At 34.9% G+C, this 12,086-nt stretch overlaps 9 non-coding genes across 9 annotated transcripts; all 9 read right to left on the bottom strand.

Moving 5' to 3' along the window:
- Window positions 1–2,389: 2,389 nt before the first annotated feature.
- Window positions 2,390–2,461, bottom strand: TRNAD-GUC (transfer RNA aspartic acid (anticodon GUC)). The gene has a single exon. It is a non-coding gene; the product is annotated as a tRNA-Asp (tRNA).
- A 625-nt stretch (window positions 2,462–3,086) lies between these two features.
- Window positions 3,087–3,158, bottom strand: TRNAD-GUC (transfer RNA aspartic acid (anticodon GUC)). The gene has a single exon. It is a non-coding gene; the product is annotated as a tRNA-Asp (tRNA).
- Window positions 3,159–3,783: 625 nt separating this feature from the next.
- On the bottom strand, window positions 3,784–3,855 carry TRNAD-GUC (transfer RNA aspartic acid (anticodon GUC)). The gene has a single exon. It is a non-coding gene; the product is annotated as a tRNA-Asp (tRNA).
- Window positions 3,856–6,619: 2,764 nt separating this feature from the next.
- Window positions 6,620–6,691, bottom strand: TRNAD-GUC (transfer RNA aspartic acid (anticodon GUC)). The gene has a single exon. It is a non-coding gene; the product is annotated as a tRNA-Asp (tRNA).
- Window positions 6,692–7,316: 625 nt separating this feature from the next.
- Window positions 7,317–7,388, bottom strand: TRNAD-GUC (transfer RNA aspartic acid (anticodon GUC)). Its single transcript has one exon. It is a non-coding gene; the product is annotated as a tRNA-Asp (tRNA).
- A 625-nt stretch (window positions 7,389–8,013) lies between these two features.
- On the bottom strand, window positions 8,014–8,085 carry TRNAD-GUC (transfer RNA aspartic acid (anticodon GUC)). The gene has a single exon. It is a non-coding gene; the product is annotated as a tRNA-Asp (tRNA).
- Window positions 8,086–9,442: 1,357 nt separating this feature from the next.
- TRNAD-GUC (transfer RNA aspartic acid (anticodon GUC)) lies at window positions 9,443–9,514 on the bottom strand. The gene has a single exon. It is a non-coding gene; the product is annotated as a tRNA-Asp (tRNA).
- A 633-nt stretch (window positions 9,515–10,147) lies between these two features.
- On the bottom strand, window positions 10,148–10,219 carry TRNAD-GUC (transfer RNA aspartic acid (anticodon GUC)). Its single transcript has one exon. It is a non-coding gene; the product is annotated as a tRNA-Asp (tRNA).
- Window positions 10,220–11,569: 1,350 nt separating this feature from the next.
- Window positions 11,570–11,641, bottom strand: TRNAD-GUC (transfer RNA aspartic acid (anticodon GUC)). The gene has a single exon. It is a non-coding gene; the product is annotated as a tRNA-Asp (tRNA).
- Between the last annotated feature and the right edge of the window lie 445 nt (window positions 11,642–12,086).

Raw genomic sequence — 12,086 nt, 5'->3', positions numbered from 1 at the left:
CACTTCTAAATCTAGCCCCTAGAGTTGAGCAGAAGCATAAGATTCCCCACTGCTTCATTCCATTTCCATTAGATTATAGATGTAAATTGTTTTTGATGGTATGGTCTGTGCAGATTGAAATATTCAGAGCATATTCTGACTTTTAGTTAACACATCTGTAAGCAATTTGGCCATCACTGAATTCAACGTTTATCTCAATCGTAATAGAGAAGGATAATGACAAATATAGTTTACAATGTTATTAAGTACATCATTTTATTTAATTGTGTGAATAAAAGGAATAGTCTCCCCGTCGGGGAATTGAACCCCGGTCTCCCGCATGACAGGCGGGGATACTGACCACTATACTAACGAGGACATATTGGCTTCAGTTCAACAGTGCTCACCTCCATGAGGTTAGGGCATGCCCTCAATCAATTCACAGTATTGTAATAGGCAGCTTTGCTTCCTTTGGTTAGGAGAAGCAATCTTTTTTCATAAATAATTACAAATCAGAAATTCCTAGCTAAAAATAATCTGCTTTAATAAGAAATGATTGATTAAAATAAATACCTATTTATCGATCTGTCTATCTATCTTTCTATCTATCTATGTATATGTATATATATATATATATATATATATATATATATACAATCAGCTCACTTTACCATTTGCAGCTTATAACCATTTACCACCAGGGGTCACTACTAACAAAAAGCATCCACTCCACTTCTAAATCCAGCCCCTAGAGTTGAGCAGAAGCATAAGATTCCCCACTGCTTCATTCCATTTTCCATTAGATTACAGATGTAAATTGTTTTTGATGGTATGGTCTGTGCAGATTGAAATATTCAGAGCATATTCTGACTTTTAGTTAACACATCTGTAAGCAATTTGGCCATCACTGAATTCAACGTTTATCTCAATCGTAATAGAGAAGGATAATGACAAATATAGTTTACAATGTTATTAAGTACATCATTTTATTTAATTGTGTGAATAAAAGGAATCGTCTCCCCGTCGGGGAATTGAACCCCGGTCTGCCGCGTGACAGGCGGGGATACTGACCACTATACTAACGAGGACATATTGGCTTCAGTTCAACAGTGCTCACCTCCATGAGGTTAGGGCATGCCCTCAATCAATTCACAGTATTGTAATAGGCAGCTTTGCTTCTTTTGGTTAGGAGAAGCAATCTTTTTTCATAAATGATTACAAATCAGAAATTCCTAGCCAAAAATAATCTGCTTTAATAAGAAATGATTGATTAAAATAAATACCTATTTATCGATCTGTCTATCTATCTTTCTATCTATCTATGTATATGTATATATATATATATATATATACAATCAGCTCACTTTACCATTTGCAGCTTATAACCATTTACCACCAGGGGTCACTACTAACAAAAAGCATCCACTCCACTTCTAAATCTAGCCCCTAGAGTTGAGCAGAAGCATAAGATTCCCCACTGCTTCATTCCATTTCCATTAGATTATAGATGTAAATTGTTTTTGATGGTATGGTCTGTGCAGATTGAAATATTCAGAGCATATTCTGACTTTTAGTTAACACATCTGTAAGCAATTTGGCCATCACTGAATTCAACGTTTATCTCAATCGTAATAGACAAGGATAATGACAAATATAGTTTACAATGTTATTAAGTACATCATTTTATTTAATTGTGTGAATAAAAGGAATCGTCTCCCCGTCGGGGAATTGAACCGCGGTCTCCCGCGTGACAGGCGGGGATACTGACCACTATACTAACGAGGACATATTGGCTTCAGTTCAACAGTGCTCACCTCCATGAGGTTAGGGCATGCCCTCAATCAATTCACAGTATTGTAATAGGCAGCTTTGCTTCTTTTGGTTAGGAGAAGCAATCTTTTTTCATAAATGATTACAAATCAGAAATTCCTAGCCAAAAATAATCTGCTTTAATAAGAAATGATTGATTAAAATAAATACCTATTTATCGATCTGTCTATCTATCTTTCTATCTATCTATGTATATGTATATATATATATATATATATACAATCAGCTCACTTTACCATTTGCAGCTTATAACCATTTACCACCAGGGGTCACTACTAACAAAAAGCATCCACTCCACTTCTAAATCTAGCCCCTAGAGTTGAGCAGAAGCATAAGATTCCCCACTGCTTCATTCCATTTCCATTAGATTATAGATGTAAATTGTTTTTGATGGTATGGTCTGTGCAGATTGAAATATTCAGAGCATATTCTGACTTTTAGTTAACACATCTGTAAGCAATTTGGCCATCACTGAATTCAACGTTTATCTCAATCGTAATAGACAAGGATAATGACAAATATAGTTTACAATGTTATTAAGTACATCATTTTATTTAATTGTGTGAATAAAAGGAATCGTCTCCCCGTCGGGGAATTGAACCCCGGTCTCCCGCGTGACAGGCGGGGATACTGACCACTATACTAACGAGGACATATTGGCTTCAGTTCAACAGTGCTCACCTCCATGAGGTTAGGGCATGCCCTCAATCAATTCACAGTATTGTAATAGGCAGCTTTGCTTCTTTTGGTTAGGAGAAGCAATCTTTTTTCATAAATGATTACAAATCAGAAATTCCTAGCCAAAAATAATCTGCTTTAATAAGAAATGATTGATTAAAATAAATACCTATTTATCGATCTGTCTATCTATCTTTCTATCTATCTATGTATATGTATATATATATATATATATATACAATCAGCTCACTTTACCATTTGCAGCTTATAACCATTTACCACCAGGGGTCACTACTAACAAAAAGCATCCACTCCACTTCTAAATCTAGCCCCTAGAGTTGAGCAGAAGCATAAGATTCCCCACTGCTTCATTCCATTTCCATTAGATTATAGATGTAAATTGTTTTTGATGGTATGGTCTGTGCAGATTGAAATATTCAGAGCATATTCTGACTTTTAGTTAACACATCTGTAAGCAATTTGGCCATCACTGAATTCAACGTTTATCTCAATCGTAATAGACAAGGATAATGACAAATATAGTTTACAATGTTATTAAGTACATCATTTTATTTAATTGTGTGAATAAAAGGAATCGTCTCCCCGTCGGGGAATTGAACCCCGGTCTCCCGCGTGACAGGCGGGGATACTGACCACTATACTAACGAGGACATATTGGCTTCAGTTCAACAGTGCTCACCTCCATGAGGTTAGGGCATGCCCTCAATCAATTCACAGTATTGTAATAGGCAGCTTTGCTTCTTTTGGTTAGGAGAAGCAATCTTTTTTCATAAATGATTACAAATCAGAAATTCCTAGCCAAAAATAATCTGCTTTAATAAGAAATGATTGATTAAAATAAATACCTATTTATCGATCTGTCTATCTATCTTTCTATCTATCTATGTATATGTATATATATATATATATATATACAATCAGCTCACTTTACCATTTGCAGCTTATAACCATTTACCACCAGGGGTCACTACTAACAAAAAGCATCCACTCCACTTCTAAATCTAGCCCCTAGAGTTGAGCAGAAGCATAAGATTCCCCACTGCTTCATTCCATTTCCATTAGATTATAGATGTAAATTGTTTTTGATGGTATGGTCTGTGCAGATTGAAATATTCAGAGCATATTCTGACTTTTAGTTAACACATCTGTAAGCAATTTGGCCATCACTGAATTCAACGTTTATCTCAATCGTAATAGACAAGGATAATGACAAATATAGTTTACAATGTTATTAAGTACATCATTTTATTTAATTGTGTGAATAAAAGGAATCGTCTCCCCGTCGGGGAATTGAACCCCGGTCTCCCGCGTGACAGGCGGGGATACTGACCACTATACTAACGAGGACATATTGGCTTCAGTTCAACAGTGCTCACCTTCATGAGGTTAGGGCATGCCCTCAATCAATTCACAGTATTGTAATAGGCAGCTTTGCTTCTTTTGGTTAGGAGAAGTAATCTTTTTTCATAAATGATTACAAATCAGAAATTCCTAGCTAAAAATAATCTGCTTTAATAAGAAATGATTGATTAAAATAAATACCTATTTATCGATCTGTCTATCTATCTTTCTATCTATCTATGTATATATATATATATATATATATATATATATATATATATATATATATATATATATATACAATCAGCTCACTTTACCATTTGCAGCTTATAACCATTTACCACCAGGGGTCACTACTAACAAAAAGCATCCACTCCACTTCTAAATCTAGCCCCTAGAGTTGAGCAGAAGCATAAGATTCCCCACTGCTTCATTCCATTTTCCATTAGATTACAGATGTAAATTGTTTTTGATGGTATGGTCTGTGCAGATTGAAATATTCAGAGCATATTCTGACTTTTAGTTAACACATCTGTAAGCAATTTGGCCATCACTAAATTCAACGTTTATCTCAATCGTAATAGAGAAGGATAATGACAAATATAGTTTACAATGTTATTAAGTACATCATTTTATTTAATTGTGTGAATAAAAGGAATCGTCTCCCCGTCGGGGAATTGAACCCCGGTCTGCCGCGTGACAGGCGGGGATACTGACCACTATACTAACGAGGACATATTGGCTTCAGTTCAACAGTGCTCACCTCCATGAGGTTAGGGCATGCCCTCAATCAATTCACAGTATTGTAATAGGCAGCTTTGCTTCTTTTGGTTAGGAGAAGCAATCTTTTTTCATAAATGATTACAAATCAGAAATTCCTAGCCAAAAATAATCTGCTTTAATAAGAAATGATTGATTAAAATAAATACCTATTTATCGATCTGTCTATCTATCTTTCTATCTATCTATGTATATGTATATATATATATATATATATATACAATCAGCTCACTTTACCATTTGCAGCTTATAACCATTTACCACCAGGGGTCACTACTAACAAAAAGCATCCACTCCACTTCTAAATCTAGCCCCTAGAGTTGAGCAGAAGCATAAGATTCCCCACTGCTTCATTCCATTTCCATTAGATTATAGATGTAAATTGTTTTTGATGGTATGGTCTGTGCAGATTGAAATATTCAGAGCATATTCTGACTTTTAGTTAACACATCTGTAAGCAATTTGGCCATCACTGAATTCAACGTTTATCTCAATCGTAATAGAGAAGGATAATGACAAATATAGTTTACAATGTTATTAAGTACATCATTTTATTTAATTGTGTGAATAAAAGGAATAGTCTCCCCGTCGGGGAATTGAACCCCGGTCTCCCGCATGACAGGCGGGGATACTGACCACTATACTAACGAGGACATATTGGCTTCAGTTCAACAGTGCTCACCTCCATGAGGTTAGGGCATGCCCTCAATCAATTCACAGTATTGTAATAGGCAGCTTTGCTTCCTTTGGTTAGGAGAAGCAATCTTTTTTCATAAATAATTACAAATCAGAAATTCCTAGCTAAAAATAATCTGCTTTAATAAGAAATGATTGATTAAAATAAATACCTATTTATCGATCTGTCTATCTATCTTTCTATCTATCTATGTATATGTATATATATATATATATATATATATATATATATACAATCAGCTCACTTTACCATTTGCAGCTTATAACCATTTACCACCAGGGGTCACTACTAACAAAAAGCATCCACTCCACTTCTAAATCCAGCCCCTAGAGTTGAGCAGAAGCATAAGATTCCCCACTGCTTCATTCCATTTTCCATTAGATTACAGATGTAAATTGTTTTTGATGGTATGGTCTGTGCAGATTGAAATATTCAGAGCATATTCTGACTTTTAGTTAACACATCTGTAAGCAATTTGGCCATCACTGAATTCAACGTTTATCTCAATCGTAATAGAGAAGGATAATGACAAATATAGTTTACAATGTTATTAAGTACATCATTTTATTTAATTGTGTGAATAAAAGGAATCGTCTCCCCGTCGGGGAATTGAACCCCGGTCTGCCGCGTGACAGGCGGGGATACTGACCACTATACTAACGAGGACATATTGGCTTCAGTTCAACAGTGCTCACCTCCATGAGGTTAGGGCATGCCCTCAATCAATTCACAGTATTGTAATAGGCAGCTTTGCTTCTTTTGGTTAGGAGAAGCAATCTTTTTTCATAAATGATTACAAATCAGAAATTCCTAGCCAAAAATAATCTGCTTTAATAAGAAATGATTGATTAAAATAAATACCTATTTATCGATCTGTCTATCTATCTTTCTATCTATCTATGTATATGTATATATATATATATATATATATACAATCAGCTCACTTTACCATTTGCAGCTTATAACCATTTACCACCAGGGGTCACTACTAACAAAAAGCATCCACTCCACTTCTAAATCTAGCCCCTAGAGTTGAGCAGAAGCATAAGATTCCCCACTGCTTCATTCCATTTCCATTAGATTATAGATGTAAATTGTTTTTGATGGTATGGTCTGTGCAGATTGAAATATTCAGAGCATATTCTGACTTTTAGTTAACACATCTGTAAGCAATTTGGCCATCACTGAATTCAACGTTTATCTCAATCGTAATAGACAAGGATAATGACAAATATAGTTTACAATGTTATTAAGTACATCATTTTATTTAATTGTGTGAATAAAAGGAATCGTCTCCCCGTCGGGGAATTGAACCCCGGTCTCCCGCGTGACAGGCGGGGATACTGACCACTATACTAACGAGGACATATTGGCTTCAGTTCAACAGTGCTCACCTCCATGAGGTTAGGGCATGCCCTCAATCAATTCACAGTATTGTAATAGGCAGCTTTGCTTCTTTTGGTTAGGAGAAGCAATCTTTTTTCATAAATGATTACAAATCAGAAATTCCTAGCCAAAAATAATCTGCTTTAATAAGAAATGATTGATTAAAATAAATACCTATTTATCGATCTGTCTATCTATCTTTCTATCTATCTATGTATATGTATATATATATATATATATATACAATCAGCTCACTTTACCATTTGCAGCTTATAACCATTTACCACCAGGGGTCACTACTAACAAAAAGCATCCACTCCACTTCTAAATCTAGCCCCTAGAGTTGAGCAGAAGCATAAGATTCCCCACTGCTTCATTCCATTTCCATTAGATTATAGATGTAAATTGTTTTTGATGGTATGGTCTGTGCAGATTGAAATATTCAGAGCATATTCTGACTTTTAGTTAACACATCTGTAAGCAATTTGGCCATCACTGAATTCAACGTTTATCTCAATCGTAATAGACAAGGATAATGACAAATATAGTTTACAATGTTATTAAGTACATCATTTTATTTAATTGTGTGAATAAAAGGAATCGTCTCCCCGTCGGGGAATTGAACCCCGGTCTCCCGCGTGACAGGCGGGGATACTGACCACTATACTAACGAGGACATATTGGCTTCAGTTCAACAGTGCTCACCTCCATGAGGTTAGGGCATGCCCTCAATCAATTCACAGTATTGTAATAGGCAGCTTTGCTTCTTTTGGTTAGGAGAAGCAATCTTTTTTCATAAATGATTACAAATCAGAAATTCCTAGCCAAAAATAATCTGCTTTAATAAGAAATGATTGATTAAAATAAATACCTATTTATCGATCTGTCTATCTATCTTTCTATCTATCTATGTATATGTATATATATATATATATATATACAATCAGCTCACTTTACCATTTGCAGCTTATAACCATTTACCACCAGGGGTCACTACTAACAAAAAGCATCCACTCCACTTCTAAATCTAGCCCCTAGAGTTGAGCAGAAGCATAAGATTCCCCACTGCTTCATTCCATTTCCATTAGATTATAGATGTAAATTGTTTTTGATGGTATGGTCTGTGCAGATTGAAATATTCAGAGCATATTCTGACTTTTAGTTAACACATCTGTAAGCAATTTGGCCATCACTGAATTCAACGTTTATCTCAATCGTAATAGACAAGGATAATGACAAATATAGTTTACAATGTTATTAAGTACATCATTTTATTTAATTGTGTGAATAAAAGGAATCGTCTCCCCGTCGGGGAATTGAACCCCGGTCTCCCGCGTGACAGGCGGGGATACTGACCACTATACTAACGAGGACATATTGGCTTCAGTTCAACAGTGCTCACCTTCATGAGGTTAGGGCATGCCCTCAATCAATTCACAGTATTGTAATAGGCAGCTTTGCTTCTTTTGGTTAGGAGAAGTAATCTTTTTTCATAAATGATTACAAATCAGAAATTCCTAGCTAAAAATAATCTGCTTTAATAAGAAATGATTGATTAAAATAAATACCTATTTATCGATCTGTCTATCTATCTTTCTATCTATCTATGTATATATATATATATATATATATATATATATATATATATATATATATATATATATATATATATACAATCAGCTCACTTTACCATTTGCAGCTTATAACCATTTACCACCAGGGGTCACTACTAACAAAAAGCATCCACTCCACTTCTAAATCTAGCCCCTAGAGTTGAGCAGAAGCATAAGATTCCCCACTGCTTCATTCCATTTTCCATTAGATTACAGATGTAAATTGTTTTTGATGGTATGGTCTGTGCAGATTGAAATATTCAGAGCATATTCTGACTTTTAGTTAACACATCTGTAAGCAATTTGGCCATCACTAAATTCAACGTTTATCTCAATCGTAATAGAGAAGGATAATGACAAATATAGTTTACAATGTTATTAAGTACATCATTTTATTTAATTGTGTGAATAAAAGGAATCGTCTCCCCGTCGGGGAATTGAACCCCGGTCTGCCGCGTGACAGGCGGGGATACTGACCACTATACTAACGAGGACATATTGGCTTCAGTTCAACAGTGCTCACCTCCATGAGGTTAGGGAATGCCCTCAATCAATTCACAGTATTGTAATAGGCAGCTTTGCTTCTTTTGGTTAGGAGAAGCAATCTTTTTTCATAAATGATTACAAATCAGAAATTCCTAGCCAAAAATAATCTGCTTTAATAAGAAATGATTGATTAAAATAAATACCTATTTATCGATCTGTCTATCTATCTTTCTATCTATCTATGTATATGTATATATATATATATATATACAATCAGCTCACTTTACCATTTGCAGCTTATAACCATTTACCACCAGGGGTCACTACTAACAAAAAGCATCCACTCCACTTCTAAATCTAGCCCCTAGAGTTGAGCAGAAGCATAAGATTCCCCACTGCTTCATTCCATTTCCATTAGATTATAGATGTAAATTGTTTTTGATGGTATGGTCTGTGCAGATTGAAATATTCAGAGCATATTCTGACTTTTAGTTAACACATCTGTAAGCAATTTGGCCATCACTGAATTCAACGTTTATCTCAATCGTAATAGACAAGGATAATGACAAATATAGTTTACAATGTTATTAAGTACATCATTTTATTTAATTGTGTGAATAAAAGGAATCGTCTCCCCGTCGGGGAATTGAACCCCGGTCTCCCGCGTGACAGGCGGGGATACTGACCACTATACTAACGAGGACATATTGGCTTCAGTTCAACAGTGCTCACCTCCATGAGGTTAGGGCATGCCCTCAATCAATTCACAGTATTGTAATAGGCAGCTTTGCTTCCTTTGGTTAGGAGAAGCAATCTTTTTTCATAAATGATTACAAATCAGAAATTCCTAGCCAAAAATAATCTGCTTTAATAAGAAATGATTGATTAAAATAAATACCTATCTATCGATCTGTCTATCTATCTTTCTATCTATCTATGTATATGTATATATATATATATATATATATATATATACTATCAGCTCACTTTACCATTTGCAGCTTATAACCATTTACCACCAGGGGTCACTACTAACAAAAAGCATCCACTCCACTTCTAAATCTAGCCCCTAGAGTTGAGCAGAAGCATAAGATTCCCCACTGCTTCATTCCATTTCCATTAGATTATAGATGTAAATTTTTTTTGATGGTATGGTCTGTGCAGATTGAAATATTCAGAGCATATTCTGACTTTTAGTTAACACATCTGTAAGCAATTTGGCCATCACTGAATTCAACGTTTATCTCAATCGTAATAGACAAGGATAATGACAAATATAGTTTACAATGTTATTAAGTACATCATTTTATTTAATTGTGTGAATAAAAGGAATCGTCTCCCCGTCGGGGAATTGAACCCCGGTCTCCCGCGTGACAGGCGGGGATACTGACCACTATACTAACGAGGACATATTGGCTTCAGTTCAACAGTGCTCACCTTCATGAGGTTAGGGCATGCCCTCAATCAATTCACAGTATTGTAATAGGCAGCTTTGCTTCTTTTGGTTAGGAGAAGTAATCTTTTTTCATAAATGATTACAAATCAGAAATTCCTAGCTAAAAATAATCTGCTTTAATAAGAAATGATTGATTAAAATAAATACCTATTTATCGATCTGTCTATCTATCTTTCTATCTATCTATGTATATATATATATATATATATATATATATATATATATATATATATATATATACAATCAGCTCACTTTACCATTTGCAGCTTATAACCATTTACCTCCAGGGGTCACTACTAACAAAAAGCATCCACTCCACTTCTAAATCTAGCCCCTAGAGTTGAGCAGAAGCATAAGATTCCCCACTGCTTCATTCCATTTCCATTAGATTATAGATGTAAATTGTTTTTGATGGTATGGTCTGTGCAGATTGAAATATTCAGAGCATATTCTGACTTTTAGTTAACACATCTGTAAGCAATTTGGCCATCACTGAATTCAACGTTTATCTCAATCGTAATAGAGAAGGATAATGACAAATATAGTTTACAATGTTATTAAGTACATCATTTTATTTAATTGTGTGAATAAAAGGAATAGTCTCCCCGTCGGGAAATTGAACCCCGGTCTCCCGCATGACAGGCGGGGATACTGACCACTATACTAACGAGGACATATTGGCTTCAGTTCAACAGTGCTCACCTCCATGAGGTTAGGGCATGCCCTCAATCAATTCACAGTATTGTAATAGGCAGCTTTGCTTCCTTTGGTTAGGAGAAGCAATCTTTTTTCATAAATGATTACAAATCAGAAATTCCTAGCCAAAAATAATCTGCTTTAATAAGAAATGATTGATTAAAATAAATACCTATTTATCGATCTGTCTATCTATCTTTCTATCTATCTATGTATATGTATATATATATATATATATATATATACAATCAGCTCACTTTACCATTTGCAGCTTATAACCATTTACCACCAGGGGTCACTACTAACAAAAAGCATCCACTCCACTTCTAAATCTAGCCCCTAGAGTTGAGCAGAAGCATAAGATTCCCCACTGCTTCATTCCATTTCCATTAGATTATAGATGTAAATTGTTTTTGATGGTATGGTCTGTGCAGATTGAAATATTCAGAGCATATTCTGACTTTTAGTTAACACATCTGTAAGCAATTTGGCCATCACTGAATTCAACGTTTATCTCAATCGTAATAGACAAGGATAATGACAAATATAGTTTACAATGTTATTAAGTACATCATTTTATTTAATTGTGTGAATAAAAGGAATCGTCTCCCCGTCGGGGAATTGAACCCCGGTCTCCCGCGTGACAGGCGGGGATACTGACCACTATACTAACGAGGACATATTGGCTTCAGTTCAACAGTGCTCACCTCCATGAGGTTAGGGCATGCCCTCAATCAATTCACAGTATTGTAATAGGCAGCTTTGCTTCCTTTGGTTAGGAGAAGCAATCTTTTTTCATAAATGATTACAAATCAGAAATTCCTAGCCAAAAATAATCTGCTTTAATAAGAAATGATTGATTAAAATAAATACCTATTTATCGATCTGTCTATCTATCTTTCTATCTATCTATGTATATGTATATATATATATATATATATATATACAATCAGCTCACTTTACCATTTGCAGCTTATAACCATTTACCACCAGGGGTCACTACTAACAAAAAGCATCCACTCCACTTCTAAATCTAGCCCCTAGAGTTGAGCAGAAGCATAAGATTCCCCACTGCTTCATTCCATTTCCATTAGATTATAGATGTAAATTGTTTTTGATGGTA

Source organism: Triturus cristatus, chromosome 4_1, assembly GCF_964204655.1.
Source record: "Triturus cristatus chromosome 4_1, aTriCri1.1, whole genome shotgun sequence".
In the NCBI taxonomy this organism is placed as follows: Eukaryota; Metazoa; Chordata; class Amphibia; order Caudata; family Salamandridae; genus Triturus; species Triturus cristatus.
This window is presented reverse-complemented; position numbering and strand designations above follow the sequence as displayed.